Source organism: Gossypium hirsutum, chromosome A02 (assembly GCF_007990345.1).
Source record: "Gossypium hirsutum isolate 1008001.06 chromosome A02, Gossypium_hirsutum_v2.1, whole genome shotgun sequence".
Lineage (NCBI taxonomy): Eukaryota > Viridiplantae > Streptophyta > Magnoliopsida > Malvales > Malvaceae > Gossypium > Gossypium hirsutum.
This window is the reverse complement of record NC_053425.1, coordinates 28,133,695-28,153,551: the sequence shown is the minus strand read 5'-3', so window position 1 is coordinate 28,153,551 and position 19,857 is coordinate 28,133,695. Positions and strand designations below refer to the sequence as shown.

Below are 19,857 nucleotides of genomic sequence, written 5' to 3'. Positions count from 1 at the left end.
AAATTAGAATAAAATCCCCAAAGTAAAGTCTCATGCCATAGTACCATAATATAACATAAAAAGTCTGAAATAAAAATAAAGTCCATACAAATCCAAATCATAAAAAAAAGCCCATATTTATTTAAAAGCCATTTTCCGAGAGCATCTCCGATGACTAAATCAGAGTCCTAACCACGAGGATATCTGAAACACATAAGTAGATTGAGTGAGCTTTAAAGAGCTTAGTGTGAGATCAGCGCAAGCATAATCACATACATAACAAAATATCAATCTCGACATATCAATCATTATAATACTCATAAATTATAACACTGATACTTATGCATGAACATGTCGATGTATATTTTAAAATGTTGCACATTTATAAAATTTCCTACCCGTCTCCGCTACACACCAATATCGAGTTCCCCAGAAGTCGTCCATCCAAAACACCATTTGTAGACAAGCCACCACTGATCTGCAGATATACTATCGCTGCTTCCACCTTTCAAAATTACCCATCCCATGCATGTGATATGGCAAATTCATTTTTTATCACATACGGTCACTTTTACACTTGTGCATGTAAACATGCTCTCATAATCACATATAACTTGATAATCACTTTTAACATGTTAAACATGTTTTTCACATTAGATCATGGACCTCAGTATTTTTAACATACACATATATAATTCTTACATGTTTAAATCATCACATATATCACATAAGCCATACATCACATATCATGAGGTTGAGATCTACACATACATCATGCCACAATCATAATCACATCAATTATCATGTGTTACATAGAATCACTCAGTTAAAGTCACTTACTTGGTGTACATCTTGATAATTTTTTCAACTCTTTTTGAATATTTAGTTTTCTCATGATTTATTATAATTAAGTTATTAATATAATAAAATAATTATAGCACATACAAAGAATAGTAACAATCCCACACCTTTTTATCAAAGATTCAATTTTCAACAATACTTATTAACGATTTCACTTTGATGTAACTCGCAAGACGAATCTAACACATGAGTAATGTTTATTAGTTATGATCCTTTGAAAATAATTTATCACTTAAAGATTGATTACTAATAGTCTCATCAACAATTACCCCACGATTTTGGACTCTCAAAAACATCATTTCTAATGTGAACTTAAGGGTCTCCCCTATGATTATTGTTTGGTCCTTCAAATGATAAGGAATAGTATTAGTATGGTAATAAATAAATAATAAATAATAATAAAATGTAACATTGTCTTTATGGCTACTATATCATTCGACTATGATATGAAATCATCAAGAGAAGGATTTTATGATCCAAAAAACCCACACTTACAACCTAGTTAAACTAGGATGGACAATCAATTGAGAAAGGAATGAGATCAATGAGTTGAGCGATCTAAAAGAATTGTTAGAGTAAAGCCAATATAAGTTTAATCAATATGTGGAATGGAAAAATAGAGAAGAAAGAAAAGGGAATAAACTTAACAGTCGTCGATGGTGATGGCAGCGACTCGGTGGTGGTCCAATGACGAAGGAGTGATGGTCTTACAATGGTTGAAGAAAAGAAACTATATATGTTTCGACGCAACAAGGTTGGAGAAAAAAATAAAAAAGGAGGAGAGAAATGGAGGAAAAAAGAGACTCACAACTGTGGCGGCGATCACAATGGAAATAGGAGGAGAAAAAGAGGATGAGAGGAGGTGAGATGGGTACGAGGCGTGATGGTCAGTGATGAAGGGTTCAGTCACGGTGGAGGAAAGGAGAAAAAGCTAAAAGAAATGGTGGTGGTTATTGTGAAAAATGGAGAGAAAATGGATGAGAGAAGAAATGAAAAAGAAAGAAAATGGGAGCAAGAGGGAGGTAGGGACGGCAAAGGGGTGGTGAGAGCTTGGTCAACTATGACTAGGTTCAATGAACATCAACTAAAGGCAAGGTAAGAAGTTTTGGCAAGAAGGGGAAGATATGGAGTGAAAAGGGGGATCATGCTCCCTCAACTTGAGGCAAGTTTGACCTATATTAGAGGAAAGGAATCCTCCTATTTATGGTGAAAATAGGGTGGACGACAAGTACTAAAAGTACATGGAAAACTGTCTAAAAACTAAATAAAAAGAGTGTGAATATAAGGGCTTAAATTTAGGACCACTAGGATAACTAAGGAGTTATTAAACCACTAGACTACACACTTCCTTGTTTTTATTTTCACCAAAAAAAATTTAAAAGCATGGGATGACATTTGCTAAGGGTTTAAAAAAATTTCTACCAAAATGAAATTAATGACAGCGAAGGGATTCGAACTCAGATCATCAATGACAACTCCACCACTACTCAATCACTGTTATTGATATTTATTTATTATCAAATGAGTAAAATATTATCTAAATAAAAATTCAGTCGTGACTTGTCTCGGTTCATTAACCCAATTTCTACTAACTTGATTTTTGGAATGTGACATGGAAACCAAAAAATTGGGGATGATGTACTATCCCAAGTGATGTTGGGGGTCTTAGAAAGAGTTTTCAAAACCTTGGTTAAAAGGACTAGAATAGTGGAAACGAATAAATGCTCAAAGAGTGAAAATGAAGAAAAAGGCTAAGGTGTTGAATAAGAGAGGTCCTGGTCCTATCATGACATTTAAAGCAAGCCAAAAAGGAAAAACCACAACAGAATGTTGTAAAAGCTAATACTGGAGGTTCTATTAGATCAACGAGAAATTCTAGTTTGTAAGTACTGTAATAAGCACCATTCGGGTAAGTGTTGGAAAAGTCAAGATCATGCTTGAATATGGGTTCGCAGAGCATTGTGTTAGGAATTGTCCACAACGCCATCCTACTTAGATGCAGGGTTCAGCTTAGAAGCATAATCAGAGACTAGTTTATTCAACTAGGCGTCGAGAGGATCAAGACCCATCTGGCATCAATGCAAGTACTTTTACAATACATTCTAATTGTACCTTGAATTGATTCAGATTTGGTTCTACACAATTCTTTGTTGTTAATAGCGTATCTATGAAACTGAGAATCTGGTATTAAGGAAATCGTTAGTGATATTTCTACAGATAGTCCATTGAGACAATTCGTGATAACAAATAGGAAGTCCGTTGAAGATTTTAGGATAAGTATTGGAACTGCATTGGAATTTGAGTTGCACAGTGTAAGCATGGTGGTCAGTTTGGAAAGAAGAGTTATGAATCCTATGGATAAGTGTATTGACTTGATTATGGGAATTTCGAGGATGAAATTTTTTAAGGAGGGGAGAGTTGTCACATCCTAAAAATTGGGTTAATGAACTGAGACTAGTTATGCCTGGAAGATTTTAAGATGACCTTGGCACATTTGATAATATATAAGTATCAAGCCTGGTGATTTAGTAGAGCGGTCCTTAAAGACCCAAGTTCGAATCCCTTCTCTCACATTATTTTCTATCTGGTACAAATTTGTTTTAAACTCTTGTTAGTTTCACACCTTGTTTTATAAATAAATGTTGTAGGTATATTAACAAGCAAGTGAATTGGCCTAGTGGTCAGGTAGTAAAGAGTTGTGTGGAGTTTTTAAAGTAGCCCAAGTTTGAATCCCCTTGGCATATTTAAAAAAAAACAATTCAACCGTTTAGTTGGATAATGTATCTAAAAGTCATCCTAAATTGAAGGAAGAGGTGATTAGGGTCAACCCTTAAATCACTCCCATTTGTTCCCTTCATGATCTTCATTTTGCTCCTATGTTCCCCCACTTACCAATTTTCCTTCCTTGGCTAGCTTGAACGTCTATCCCACCAAAAAAGCCACCATTCTAACACTTTTTTTCATTTTGTTACTCCCTTCCTCCTCTCTTGACCCACTCCTCCATTGCTCCGTCCTTGCTCCTCCTTTCTCATCCAGTTTCTTTTTCTTTAAACCACCATTTTACTTATTTTTCTCTAATGCTCATCCAACTTCCGCCACCATTAATGAACCATACCACCACCTCACCATCATTGCACCACCACCTCACCACCGCCGCACCACCACCGTGATCATTTTCCTTATCTTTTTCTCTCTACTTCTCAACTGAATGATTTTTTCTCCACATTTATGTATACTTATTCTTTTAAAAACTTTGTTGGAATTTTATCATTTCCAAAATAAAAATTTCATCTTATCATCCATCTTTCTCGATTTCATTAGATCAAATTGATTCAACTCATTTTCAGATAGAACAAGCGTAAGTAAGGTGTTATTAGTTTATCTTTTCATGTTACATCTATCCTTTTCCTTCTGTAACCGAATATATATACATATATATATATGTTATTGACATCTTTTTTTTACTCTAATTCCCCTACAATGTTTTATTGATGAAGGACCAAATATGGTTGTTTTGGAATGTTAGTAATATCGGATATGATTCATATCTCTAATTTAAACATCACAGGAGTAAGTATTTTCATAGAAGCCATAGCCTAACAATTTATCAAATATTTATTAGGGGTGTTTTAATGATGGATTATTCATTTTGTGTTAGATCCGAGAACGATCTAATTAAATATGGAAGTGGGCGTTAGAAGTAGTTTTCGCATCAGCTTTGCTTAGATCAAGTGTGGGTTTAACTTGTTATTAAATAAATGAATGTGATTCATTGTTAAATAAATTATTTACATTTATTAATTGTAACAGCCAATTTTTAATTAAATAGGAATAGTGGTTTCGAGACCACAAATTTGATGTGAAAATATTTTTTTTTGTTATTATTTGGAGATCTACAGTATGTTAGTAATATCGTATAAAAATTTTGTTAAGAAATTTTACCGTTTGCATGCTTAATTTGATAAAAAGGACTAAATTGCAAAAGGTGCAAAACTTTATTTCTATAAGCTAAAGGGATTTAATGGCTATGATATTAAATGGTTGGAGGGTTTATGTTGTAATTAAGCCATCCATAGTGTGAGTGGACATATATGGACACTTTATTAATTAATTTAAAAGTTATATATTAAGGTTAAAAATGTTTTTTAATAAAATAAACTAAGTAAAATAATTAAAAACAAAGTCACCATCTTTGTTATGTCCATCTTCCACCGAAATTTAGCTAAGGAAACTCCATGAATGAAGCTTGAAGTTTCGGCTATGGTTCATCTTTGCATGTAAGTGCGGTTTTGTCCTGTTTTTAATGATTTTTATGTTTTTTGAGTCGTTGTAGCTTAATCTAGCTAGCTCAGGGATTAATTTGCAAAACCATTAAAAGATTAGGGTTTTCCCATGAATTTATATATGTTGTTAGTGAAGTTTGGTGGTAGAAAATGAATCTTTTTTGTTAAATAAAATAACTTTTGTAAAGTGATTTTTGATGAATTTGCAATTAGGGATTAAATTGAAAAATGAAAAATATTCATGGTGTAATTTGTAAAATAATGAAAATATGGGCTACTATGAGCTTATATGAAATTCTTATAGGCTTGGGTAGGGATGAAATTGCATGAATTTCATTTTACAAGTTTAAGGACTAAATTGTTAAGAAATAAAACATTAGGGGCAAAAGCGTAATTTTTCAAAAATGTGAATTTGGATGGAATTGAATAGAATGGCTATTAAATTGATTGAATTTTTTCATTTAGATCAAGATAGACCTTGTACGACTTTAGATCGTGGCAAACAGAAAGCTTAGAATTAATCGACTTAGTTTCTACACTTTATCGTCGAGGTAAGCTTGTACATTTAAATAGCATTTTAAGTTATGTTTTAAATGATTATTTTATAATATCAATTTTAGTCTCTATGGAAAATTCCTATGAGATATCGACTATCATCGATCAATGAAAAGGGATAGCTTCGGCTATCGAATTATGAAAAGAGATAACTTTGGCTATCAAATTATGAAAAAAGGATAGCTTCAGCTATCAAATTATGAAAAGGGATGGTGACGACCATCAACAATGAAAAAGGGATGGCGATGACCATTGAACTATGAAAAGGGATAGCTTCGGCTATCGAATTATGAAAAGGATAGCTTTGGCTATCAAATTATGAAAAGGGATGGTGACAACCATCAACTATAAAAAGGGATGGTGACGACCACCAAAATTATTAAAAGGGATAGCTTCGGTTATCGATATATGAAAAAGGATGGTGACAACCATCATGATTCCACTTTATGTGAGCTTCGGTAAGAGTTTTGATGCAAGTTACTTGTTACTATGAAAGGTAGGAAGCATGTGTATTCATGATTTGTGGAAAGTTATTTTATCATGTGTTGATATTGAATTTATGTGATCAAGCACTAATTTGGGTTGTTGGTGATACCTAGGTTGTGTCAAGCTTGCGTTGGAATGATTCATATTTATTTTAAGCTTATGCATTGTATTGGTAAGCATTGTTGATGAATTAGGAACTTACTAAGTATTATATGCCTACCTTGTGTTCATTTTTCTATGTTTTGTAGTTAATTGGAAGCTCGTTCAGGTTGGAAGTTTGTCAGAGACCTAACACACTATCCATCGGCTATATCGGTAGATTTTGATGTCTTTAAGTCATAATTATGATGGCATGTATAGGTGTTTTGTGCTTGATGAAATAGCCATTATGTTTGGTCTGTAAATGTGGTATTTTGGTTAATGAATTAGTTGTCAATTTGGCTTGTATATATGTAGTTTTATGATGGTTGATAATTTGGCATTTTGATGCTTTTTGTGTTTGGTGTTGGAATGGTCAAGTTGATGTATGTTTTAGTGACTATTTAGGTATATTTGAATGTGATTTTGGTATGGTCATTTTGGTAAATATTGGTGTGGAAATTGGTTGCAATTAATGAGTTTTTTAATAGTTAAGTTATGCTTATGTTTGAGTATATGTAATGTCATGAAAATTGAGGTGTCTTTTGGCATATTGGTTGTATGTTTAGGTACCATATTGTGCTAGCTTGATTATGCACATTTTAGGTAAACTTTTGAAGCTTGAATTGGGTGTATTTGAGTTGCACAAGTGTTCCCATTATGTGTAACACCCCAAACCCGGCCTAGAAGTTATGGCCGCATCTGCGATGTTATGGTTAGAGTGAGTTTTGAAAACGTAGTATTATTAAAAAAGTCCGGTTTTGTTAAAACCTTGTTTGTGATCTTTATGAAAAGCTATCTTATTTAATTTATTTGTTAAATTACATGTTCGTTAAGGAAAACAGGTATCGTACAAAATCATTATTAGGTTTTAAAACATTGTTCGTTGTGGAAGCTTTTGAAACCAGTTATGTGGCATAGCAGTTGAAAAACATTTACCTTTTGAAAACCTGAGTCCTACTACTAGTAGATATAAGTCAATTTAAATAAATCCCCAAATAAAATGAAACTTTAAAACGGCCTTATTACATAAAATTTACCTAAATACAATTACTTTTACTAAATTCAAAACGAGAGCATAATCAGTGGTGTGGCCATCTCCGAGTCCCTCGCAGTACCAACCCGACTAAGGATTACCTACACAGATAGGTAGAAAAGGTGAGTTTATGAAAACTCAGTGTGTAATCCATATTTAACAAATCGTCAAACATACAGAGTTGAACAGTCTGGGCCTAAGCCCATATCAGTTGCAATATCAGTGTGGGCCTTGGCCCATTTCAATTCAGAATCAGAAATGCATACAAAGATTCTACCCATCCATCCTCTATACTCCACTCCGCCCAACCCTACACTCCATGTGGGGATAAAATCGACCCACCCATCCCTACACTACAAAATAAAGTACCAGTTGCGGCACTATCAGTAATTTGCAGCAGAGCTGCCAGTAATAGGCTTATAGCCTTTCGGTACACTTCCTCCAATAACATATGTCCCACCCCATGCAATGCAACATAATATAAATGTACATACATAAATAAGATGGCATACTCAAACATTCATATATCACATAGGGGTATTTCTGTCATTTACCTCATAGGGGTATAATAGTCATAACATAAATTAGGGTCTAGTTGTACTTACTGACCTAACAGTAGATCCACAGTCGTCTCGTGCAACCTGTGAACCTTAATAATTAAATAGCAAAAATGGGTCCAAGCCCATAATACAGCCCATGTAGGCCCGCACGCTCGTGTGGCCCAATAAGCCCAAATAATGGCTTTGGCCGAGTAACCAACGCAGCCAGCCCAATAATCTCCACACATCTGTGCAGCTTACCTGTGTGGGGTCCACAAGCCCGTGGGGCCCACAAGGCCTATTTAGGCCTAACGTGGCCGAAAATGACTTAAGCCCACGAAATCGCTCGTGGTGGTCTCCACAAACACATGCTCGCGCTTTTACGTTTAGATGACCACACGAATGAGTGCACGCCTATGTGGCTTCAATGATGTCAGTTTTTCAGCTTTTGTCGTTTCACATTAGAAGTAGTGTGATTACACACCTTGTTGCGAAAATGAGCGAATTAGCCCACGTGCACTCCACGAACACTTAGCTTGAACGAGCGTGGATAAAACCCGCTTAGAACACCGACGAAAGTTAATATCAGACACTTGATGATTATCTTAGGACGAGAGATGAGAAGAAGACTCCGATATTTCTTGAAATCCAAGCGAACTCCCTCACTCCATGAGTAATACAATCGATGCCTAGCCAACGCAAAAGTGATTGAATGCAAGGGAGGGAGAGAGTCAAATCTGAGAAGAGATGGAAGGTAGAAAAGAAACCACAATGGAGACTAGGCAGAAGGTTGATGGAACGAAAAAATGTTTGGCTACAAGGAAGGAAATGTTCAGCACACAAATCCAAAAGTGAGCAAAGAAAAGGATACCCGATATTCGAAAGGAGAAAGATGGAGAAAAGAGAAGAAGACGACTGAGCAAAACACAATATAGGAGAGAAAAACAAGAATACCCAAATGATTACAATTGTTATTCGGCCACCCAACAAGCAATACCCGAAAAGAAAACAACAAAAGACAATTGTTTCAGGGAGCCAAAACTCTAGCACTATTTCAGCACTGAGAACAAAAGTGACCAAATTTGCACAATAAGCTTCCCACTTCGGCATGACACTACCTCACACCCCTACTTCCCCTATTTCCTCTTAAAATCTCTCCCCTTATCTCTCAAACCAACAATTCAGACTCCTTTCAAATTCCCCCTAACAACTGACCACACATACCACTCTCCCTCAAACGCTCCAACCAACAGAGTTTCGGTCAACCCCAACTACCAACCTTGCGAGAGCAGCAAAATATTATGTCCTTGCGCATAAGGTAGCTCGAACTCAAGACCCCTAGGCACACCCTCACACCACTTACCATTAAGCTAACAGGCACTTCATTTCCATGATTCACTTATTTTAATCTAAAAGTCCATTATCAACATGCAAGGGTTTATTCAATAAGAAGACAAAAATTTTGCTAAAGCCTAGGTTTGAACCCAATACTTCTCACACTACTCAGGACCCTTAACCATCATAGCAAGTAAGCCAACATGCAACATAACACACAATTAAATTACTAAGGATTTGGGGCTTTACAACTCTACCCCCTAAAAGAAAATTTAGGCCTCGAAATTTACCTAATCAAAACAGATAGGGTATTGTTGTCGCATCGCGGTCTAAAATTTGAACCGGCTTTTCCTCAAAGGTCAGATTTGGTCTGACCTCTATCTCCTCAGCCGAAACAATGTGTGTAGGATCAGAAAGACATCACCTCAACATAGAGACATGGAACACATCATGAATCCGGTCCAACTCTAGAGGTAACTCAAGTTGATAGGCAACTGGTCCCACAAGTTTCAATATACAATATGGCCCAATAAACCTAGGGCTTAACCTGCCCTTCCGACCAAACCTCAGTACTTTCTTCCATGGTGAGACCTTAAGAAACACCAAGTCCCCATCGAATACTCATTCTCCTTACGCTTTAGATTCGCATATGACTTCTGCCTTGTCGGATGCCACCTTCAGCTGATCCTGAATCAACCTCACTTTATCCTTGATATCAGAAATCAACTCAGGGCCCAGAACACACTGCTCACTGATACGTGATATTCGTGACAGTTTTAAAAATTTATAATTAATCACTCTTGAAACTAACTATTATCACGATAAAGGCAAGTGTACCTATCGAACAGTAGTATGGTTTTAGCAAGACCAGATTATCGAACCCAAAGGAAACAAGAGTACTAGTAATTACTTTCTTTTTATTATCTAGCCTAAAAATTAAGGGATTTGTTTATCTAAACTAATTAATTAAACTAAGGGTGCACAGAGAGAAAATTGGGGAAAAGCTTTTGGGGAAACTCAATTGATTAAGACAATACCCAAGGAAAAATCCACCTAAACTTCACTTGTTATTGACTCTGAATCAGACGATTTATTCATTTGAATTGATTCGTAGAAATCCCTAAGTTATATTATTATCTTTCTCGAGACTAATAACGTCTAACCCTAGGTTGATTAATTGAAATCTCTTTCTAATAAACACCCTAGTGTTACATTAACTCGATTTATGGACTCCCTTATTAGGTTTCACCCTAATCCGGCAAAATCTTGTCACCCTATCTCTAGGCATGCAATCAACTCCGCTTAATTACGACAAATTTACTCTTAGACAGGGACTTTTGCTCCTCTGAGTAAGCGCATTAACTTGAATCAATATCCTGGAATATTAAAACAAGAATTAAGAACACATAATTAAGAACAAGTCAAATATTTGTCATACAATTCAGATAATAATAACAAGATCCATCTTAGGTTTCATTCCCATTAGGTATTTAGGGGGTTTAGTTCATAATTATGAAAGAAAACATATAAAAAGAGTAAAGATAAAAAAACATAAAGAAAAACCCAAAACTCCTAAAGGATATTGAAGGGAGATATTCAGTCTTGACGAAGAATCCGGCTTCTGAGATGGATCAATCAGCTTTCTTTGAGTAATTCCATGCCTCCTACTCCGTGTCCCTTTTTTTAGTGCCTCCTCAGATGTTTAAATAGGCTTTAGAATGCCTAAGAGCCCTCAAAAGTGGCCTTTTCCAAATAGGACTATACTTAGGCTTGACAGGGACACGCCTGTGTGACACGCCCGTGTGCAATTGCTTCAGACCGTGGTCAAGGCTGTTAAGTAGGAACGAGCATGTGGTCTACCCGTGTAAGTCATGTTTTGATTCTACCAAATGGACACGGCTGTGTGGACTACCCGTGTGAGGAAGTCTAGGCCGTGTTGATTTCTCATGTTGGTCCATTTTCTCCATTTTCGGCCCGTTTCTCGCTCTTTTTATTCTTCTATGCTCACCTAAGTATAAAACATGAAATTAAAGAATTAGGAGCATCGAATTCATCAAATCTAAGGAGAAATGATCCATAAATGTGCTAAGCATGGGATAAAAATATGTATAAATTACGGTTTATCAAATACCCCCACACTTAAGCGTTTGCTTGTCCTCAAGCAAAATCCTCAACTCACAATCAAAATAAATTATTCTCAACTTATAATCCCTATCGAGAATATCTCAAAATAAACCATAAGTAGTCATACATTAAGAATTCAACTAGAAGAACATCAAAGTTTCAAATATTCCAAGTTGAGCATTTTATTACGAAAGCATAGGTGTCTCCCCTCATTTAAGTGATTACCTTTGATTCAAAATATCCCAAAGTTTAACATCCTCACTAAAGATTCACTCAAATCACTCGAGCTGTTTGAGGACCATAAATGAAGCACTCATTAGTCAATATGAAACATTATTACTATAGGCTTGCATGAAAATCAAATCTCCACCACTATATATTGAGATGATATGTCAATCAAAAGGTATTTAGAGGGTTGTAACGTGGCTTTCGTTAGGAGGTGTGGTCACAAGCTAAAAGAAAAGGTTAGAATTGAGATTGAATTGAAAAATTACCTAACTAGAAAAATAACTAATCATTAATTGAATACAAGTGAGCTTCAATTAACACTTAAGCTCAAAAAAAATGATGAATAGCTACTAATATATACGTATTGTATTATTATTATTTTAAGAACAAGTCAAATAACATAGGCTATCTACTAAAAATAAAACATAGATAAGCAATTTATTCAAATCAAATCTTGACAAAAATAGGGATCAAATTAATTTAGGGGATTTCAACAATAATGGGTTAAGGGTTAATGTTGAGGGTAAATCAATGATTGGGTTGTTAGGCTCAAGGGGTTCACTAAAGGTTAATTGTGAAGTTAGGCTTTTTATGGAGTGAGTGGGTTAAACCTAAGTGCCTTTATCATCTCGACATATCAAATCAAATAGTGTGGTCTTGACGTGCATAATCAAGCAAGTTCTAGAATGACAATTCAATATTGACGCACTCAAAGCAATAATAAAAGTGAGCGTGAAAGAAATAATAGATGCTCTAAAGACTCAAGATCTCACAAAAATTATGGCTTTTTGATGTTTAAACCTGTGAATTTCAACTCAAGATAATACCTAAACTTGGGGAAACAACCTAAAAAATTTTATTTCTCAAAAATCAACTTTATCATGCTTGATTCTCTAATTCCTTAAAGTTTGAATAGTCAATGCATAAATGCCTATGTTTTAATTCAAGACATATTAATAGAAAATCATAAATCAATCAAAATTCATTCTAATAATGATATGAGAAGATCAAATGAGAATAAGATAAAATTCAGGTACTTTTCTGATAATGATATAAAAGACCCCCCCACACTTAAGATGTACATTGCCCTCAATGCACAAAGTTAGATTTACGACAGCATAGATATAAGATCATAAGATAGGAAGAGAAGTGAAACTTCCTGAATGATGAATGAATTCCTTGAATTAGAGTTATGGAGAATAATCGGCCAAATGCCCTGATAAGAGTGGAGGAAGATACTCCGGTGGTGGTAAAGGTTGGTTCCATAACCACAGTGTCTAGCGAAGAAGTTATCGTGGTAGTCGGGCAAGACATGGTAGTTGTGGAGAAGCTTTTCCAGCTTTGGAGCTCTTTATAACTATGATAGAATCAGGAACTTCTCTTAGGAAATATAAAGAAATATAATTACTAGTAAAGAAATAGCCGAATAAAAATTATAAAATCTCAAGATAAAATAAAAAAAGCATTAAAGGAAAATAAAAAAGTAATTTCAACATATAAATAAAGATAAAAATAAAAATAATAAAAATAATAGGTGTTTATAAATAAATTGGGGCACACGGCCATGGGGCACGCCCGTATGCCCTCATTTCAGCCCGTGCATTTCGTGGTTTTTAAAATTAGGCGCATTGGTGCACACGGCCATGTTGCACAGCTGTGTCATTCTTCATTCATTGATCCCATGCTCGTGTATGAAGGCGCACACCAGTGCTGTTTTAACAGGCTCGACCACGGTCGGTGGGCACGGGTATATTGCACGCCCGTGTTAATTTGGCAAGATTGCCCACGGCCATGTCGCACGGCCGTGGCAACTTATCGAATCCCATGTTGGGGAAACGTTTTTGCTCTATTTTTACACAGCCGTAATGCACGGCCGTGTTCCCTCCCGTGATATGAGCACGGCCTAAGGCACGCCCCTGTGCCTAGCCGTGTTGATTAGAAAACCTGTGTTTCAAGGACTCAGTTAGTGATTAGATGTTAAAAACTTAAATTTTAAAGAAATTAATATTGTTAGTGCTTGGGTTGCCTCCCGAGAAGTGCTTATTTACAGTCTAAGCTCGACTTACTTTGATCTCGCATAGTCATGGTGGTTCAAGAGTTTACACTCCTCATCCCTGCTATCAATTTTATCAAAATAAAGTTTTAGACGAGTATTATTTACCTTGAAAATACCAACTTTAAGATGAATTACCTCAACTATACCAGATGGAAAAATATTGAGTACCGTGAGAGGAATTTCTTCATTAGATTCAAAAGTGGCAATACGAAGATCTGCCGCATCCAGTAGTACTTTGCCTCCAACCTTAAGTTGATTTTGGTTTATGTGTCCGCCATTCATCTAGTTCCTCAACTCGTAGCCTTCGTTCTTCATAGATAGGTCATTTGTTGTTGGTTGAACATGGCTCATGTACGCTCTTCGAACCTATTTTCTGTACAGAGGGTTTCACCACATGACCAGTACTAGTAGTATGATTTATGCAATCAACCTCGATTTTTGAGGTGTTACTCGAATTAAGCTCTTGAAGAGTGATTGTTTCATCACCCACATGAAGTGTGAGTTCATCGGTGCCAACATCAATTATCGTTCTAGCAGTTGCTAAAAAGGGCCTCCCTAAAATTAAAGGCACATTACTATCCTCCTCTATGTCTATAACAACGGAATAAACTGGGAATATAAATTTGTCAATTTTAGCGAGTACATCTTCAATAATACCCCTAGGAAATCTGATTGTTTTATCGACTAATTAAATACTCATCCTAGTCTGTTTAGGTTTCCCAAGACCTAGTTGCTTAAACATTTTGTAAGGCATGACATTGATACTGGCCTCTAAATCAGCCAAAGCATTATTAACATCTAACCTACCAATTAAACAAGGAAACGTAAAACTTCCTAGATCTTTTAATTTGTTGGCCAGCTTATTATGTAGTATGCCTGAGCAAATCGCATTTAGCTCCACATGCGACACCTCATCCAACTTCCGCTTATTTGTTAAAAGCTCCTTTAAGAATTTGACTGCGTTTGGCATCTATGAAAGAGCTTCAATAAACGGTAAGTTAATATGTAATTTCTTTAATAATTTAAGGAATTTACTAAATTGTCCGTCTGTGTGGTCTTTCCTTGTCGTATTAGGGTATGGCACACGAGGTTTGTACTCTTTACTTACCGGTGTTTGTTCACTGTGGTCTACCTCACCTTTTCTTTTACTTACCATGATTCCTTGCCTTGGTTCTGGTTCAGGTTCCACTAACCCTTCCTTGTCTTGGATGGTAATTACATTGAGTTGTTCCCTTGGGTTAGATTCAGTGTTACTCGGCAGGCTACCTTGTGGTCATTCAGATATTAATTTGGTGAGTTGTCCTATCTATGTTTCGAGCCCTTGGATCGACCATTGTTGATTCTTAAGTGTTGTCTCAGTATTCTGATAATGAGTTTCTGACACCGAGATGAATTTTGTTTGCATCTCCTCAAGGTTCAACTTTTTCTCTTGCTGGTAGGGTGGTTGTTGGAAGCATGGAGGTGGTGGTCTCTATTCCTTTTGCCTCCCCATGAGAAATTTGGGTGGTTCCTCCAACCTGCATTGTAAGTGTTACTATAAGGATTATTTTGAGATTGAGAATTATTACCCATGTAATTTAACTGCTTGTTCTCCATGCTGTGGCCATAGGGTGGGTATTCTGAATTGCTTGATCCACCTCCACTTGCTTCACACTGCATTACTGGGTGAACCTGTGTAGAACCAAGAAAATCGTCAATTTTTCTATTCAAAAGTTCTACCTAATTAGAGAGCATGGTGACCGAATCGATGTTAAAAATGCTAGCTATTTCGTTGGCTTTGTCCTCATGACTTGCCATTGATAATTATTCAGTGACATCTCTTCTATAAATTCATAAGCATCCTCAGGTGTCTTATTATTGATAGTTCCACCAGCAACTGCGTCAATCCTCTGTCAAGTCGAAGGATTCAAGCGATTGTGAAACGTTTGAACCTGTAGCCAAAGTGGTAACCCATGGTGAGGGCATCTTCCCAAAAGGTCCTTGTATCTTTCCCATGCATCATAGAGTGTTTCTAAATCCATCTGCACAAAATAAGAGATATTATTACGTAATTTAGTCGTTTTAGCCGGTGAAAAATATTTTAATAAAAACTTTTCAGCCATTTGTTCCTAAGTAGTGATTGACCCTCGTGGTAACGAGTTCACCCACTGTTTAGTTTGTTCCTCAATGAAAAGGGAAATGACCGAAGATGAATGGCATCATCAGAAATGCCATTGATTTTAAATGTATCGTAAAACTCTAGAATATTCACCAAGTGAGCATTGGGATCCTCGTCCTGCAAACCATCAAACTGAACAAATTGCTGTATCATTTGAATTGTGTTAGGTTTCAGTTCAAAATTATTTGCAGCAACAGCAGGCCTAACTATGCTTGATTCAGTTCCTGTTAAAAAAGGTTTAGCATAATCATACATAGTACGTGGAGCAAGATTCTGATTAGCAGCAATCGCAGAAGGTAGCAATTTTTTTTGGTTTTCAGCCATCTCCTCAGTTGTGGTGTGAATATCATCCTCTTGCTCTTCCTCTATGTATCTTAAGCTTCGCCTTATTTCTCTTCGGTTTCTGCGAACTGTGCGATCGATCTCACTATCAAAAAGTAATGGTCCTGACAGGTTTTTTCTGGTCATAAACTAGAAAAACCTATCAGAAGAAAATAAAATAACAGTTAGAAAAGTGAAATTAGACTAAATATAGATTGCACTAAAAGTAAATATCGCTAAAATAATAAAAATCGAATGTTCCTAATATCTTAGTTCCCCGGCAACGGCGCCAAAAACTTTATACGTGATATTCGTGATAGGTTTTAAAAATTTATAATTAATCACTCTTGAAACTAACTATTATCACGATGAAGGAGAGTGTACCTATCGAACAGTAGTATAGTTTTAGCAAGGCCGGATTGTCGAACCCAAAGGAACCAAGAGTACTAGTAATTACTTTCTTTTTACTATCTAGCCTAAAAATTAAGGGATTTGTTTATCTAAACTAATTAATTAAACTAAGGGTGCATAGAGAAAAAATTGGGGAAAAGCTTTTGGGAAAACTCGATTGATTAAGACAATGCCCAAGGAAAAATCCACCTAAACTTCACTTGTTATTTGACTCTGAATCAAACGATTTATTCATTTGACTTGATCCGTAGAAATCCCTAGGTTATATTATTATCTCTCTCGAGACTAGTAACATCTAACCCTAGGTTGATTAATTGAAATCTCTTTCTAATTAACACCCTAGTGTAGCATTAACTCGATCTATAGACTCATTTGTTAGGTTTCACCCTAATCCGGAAAAATCTTGTCATCCTATCTCTAAGCGTGCAATCAACTCCACTTAATTACGACAAATTTACCCTTAGACAGGGACTTTTGCTCCTCTGAATAAGCGCATTAACTTGAATCAATATCCTGGAATATTAAAACAAGAATTAAGAACACATAATTAAGAACAAGTCAAATATTTATCATACAATTGAGATAATAATAACAAGATCTGTCTTAGGTTTCATTACTTAGGTATTTAGGGGGTTTAGTTCATAATTATGAAAGAAAACATCTCAAAAGAGTAAAGATAACAAAACATAAAGAAAAACCCAAAACTTCTGAAGGAAATTGAAAGGAGATATTCAGTCTTGACGAAGAATCCAGCTTTTAAGATGGATCAATCAACTTTCTTTGAGTAATTCCTTGACTCCTACTCCGTGTCCCCTTTCCTAGTGCCTCCTCAATGTTTAAATAGGCTTTAGAATGCCTAAGAGACCTCAAAAGTGGCTTTTTCCAAATAGGACTATACTTGGGCTCGACAGGATTGCTTTAGACCGTGGTCAAGGCTGTTAAATAGGCACAGGCGTGTGGTCTACCCATGTAAGTCGTGCTTCGATTCTGTCAAATGGACACGGCCGTGTGGACTACCTGTGTGAGGAAGTCCAGGCCGTGTTGATTTCTCATGTTGGTCCATTTTTTCCGTTTTCGGCCCATTTCTCACTCTTTTTATTCTCCTATGCTCACCTAAGTATAAAACATGAAATTAAAGGATTAGAAGCATCGAATACATCAAATCTAAGGAGAAATGATCCATAAATGTGCTAAGCATGGGATAAAAATATGTATAAATTACGGTTTATCACTCACCCAACTCAGTCCAACAAGAAGGAGTACGACACCTATGACCTTATAATGCCTCGTAAGGTGTCATCTGTATGCTAGACTGGTAGTTATTGTTGTTTGTAAACTCTGCCAACAGTAAGTAATCCTCCCAACTACCTCGGAAGTCTATCACACAAGTCCTTAACATGTCCTCCAATATCTAAATCACCCTTTTCGACTGACTGTCTATTAGAGGATGGAATGCAGTACTGAAGTCCAACCTTGTACCCAATGCCTCATGTAACTTTTTCCAAAATCGAGACGTGAAGCGAGGATCTCAGATATTATAGAAACTGGTACCCCATGCAGTCGCACTATTTCAGACACATACAGCTTAGCTAGTTTCTGTAACCAGTAATCAATACGGACAGGTATAAAGGGAGAAATCTTGGTTAATGGATCCACGATGACCCACACTGAATCCTTTTTAGAAGGCGTTAGAGGTAGCCCACTAACAAAGTCCATAGTTACCCTCTCCCATTTCCAAAGCAGAATCTTCACTGGCTGAAGCAACCCTGAAGGAAAATGATGTTCCGCCTTAACCTGTTGGCAAGTCAGGCACTTACTCACAAAATCAGTAACTTCACGCTTAAGTCCTGGCCACCAATATAACTCCCGAAAGTCTCGGTACATCTTATTCCTTCCAGGGTGCATGGTGTAAGAACAACTATGTGCCTTTTGCAGTATAGATTGCCTCAAATCAGTATACTTTGATACACAGACTCTCCCACTGAAACAAAGTTCACCTTCGCTATTTAGCCCAAAATCTGAAGTTTTCCTATTCTCAATCTGTCGAAAACGAGAACCCAGTGACTCATCCTCCAACTGCTTACCTTTGATCTGTTCAATCCACCTCGGTTTAACTTGAAGTTCGACCAGTAAACTACCATCATCAAATAAGCTGAGACAAGCAAACATCGCCCTCAAATTAGTAACAGCTCTACAGCTCAATGCATCGGCTACCACATTAGCCTTACCAGAATGGTATTTAATTGAACAGTCATAATCCATAAGCAGCTTAATCCACCTACGCTGCCTAAGGTTTGGCTCCTTCGGAGTGAGGAGATACTTAAGGCTCTTATGATCCATGTAAATGATACACCTCTCACCATACAAGTAATGCCTCCAAATCTTCAGTGCGAAAATCACCACTGCCAACTCCAAGTCATGCGTCGGGTAGTTCGTTTCATGCTTCTTAAGCTGACGAGATGCATATACAGCTACCTTACCCTTTTGCATTAACACATATCCCAAGCCAACATGTGATGCATCGCTGTAGACAATGAATTCCTTCCCAAACTCTGACTGTATTAAGACAGGGGCCTCAGTCAGAACTTTCTTAAGTTTTTCAAATCTTTCCTGCTACTTATCAGTCCAGTTAAAAGGTACTCCTTTACGTAACAATTTAGTCAGAGGTGCAGTAATCAACGAGAATCCCTCAACAAATCGTCTATAATACCCTGCCAATCCCAGAAAACTTCGAATCTCAGATACCGACTTAGGCTGCTTCCAGTCCAGAACCGCTTCAATTTTTTGAGGATCAACCTTAATCCCCTTAGCAGATACCACATAACCCAAAAAAGTTACCTTCCAAAGCCAAAATTCACACTTACTAAATTTAGCGTACAATTGCTTCTCCCTCAGAATCGGCAGAACAACCCAGAGATGAGCATCATGTTCCTCCTTAGCCCTTGAATACACCAGAATGTCATTTATAAATACCACTACAAACTGATCCAGATAGGGTGGAACACTCGGTTCATCAAATACATAAAAGCTGTTGGTGCATTCGTCAGTCCAAAGAACATCACTAGGAACTCATAATGACCATAACAAGTCCTAAATGTCGTTTTGAAAACATCAGTCTCCTTGACCCTCAGCTGATGATACTCGATCGGAGATCAATCATAGAAAAGATTGAAGCTCCTCGAAACTGGTCAAATAGATCGTCAATTCTCAATAAGGGTATTTATTTTTAATAGTTAATTTGTTTAGTTGCTGATAGTCAATGCACATATGCATGGTTCCATCCTTCTTCTTCACAAGCAAAACCGGTGCTCCCCATAGAGACAAGCTAGGATGGATGAACCCCCGAT

General features: G+C 36.5%; 1 non-coding gene across 1 annotated transcript; it reads left to right on the top strand.

Annotated features, from left to right (window-relative positions):
* The first annotated feature begins 15,567 nt into the window (after nt 1-15,567).
* Nucleotides 15,568-15,674, top strand: LOC121217083 (small nucleolar RNA R71). The gene has a single exon (XR_005913304.1). It is a non-coding gene; the product is annotated as a small nucleolar RNA R71 (small nucleolar RNA).
* The last annotated feature ends 4,183 nt before the right edge of the window (nt 15,675-19,857 follow it).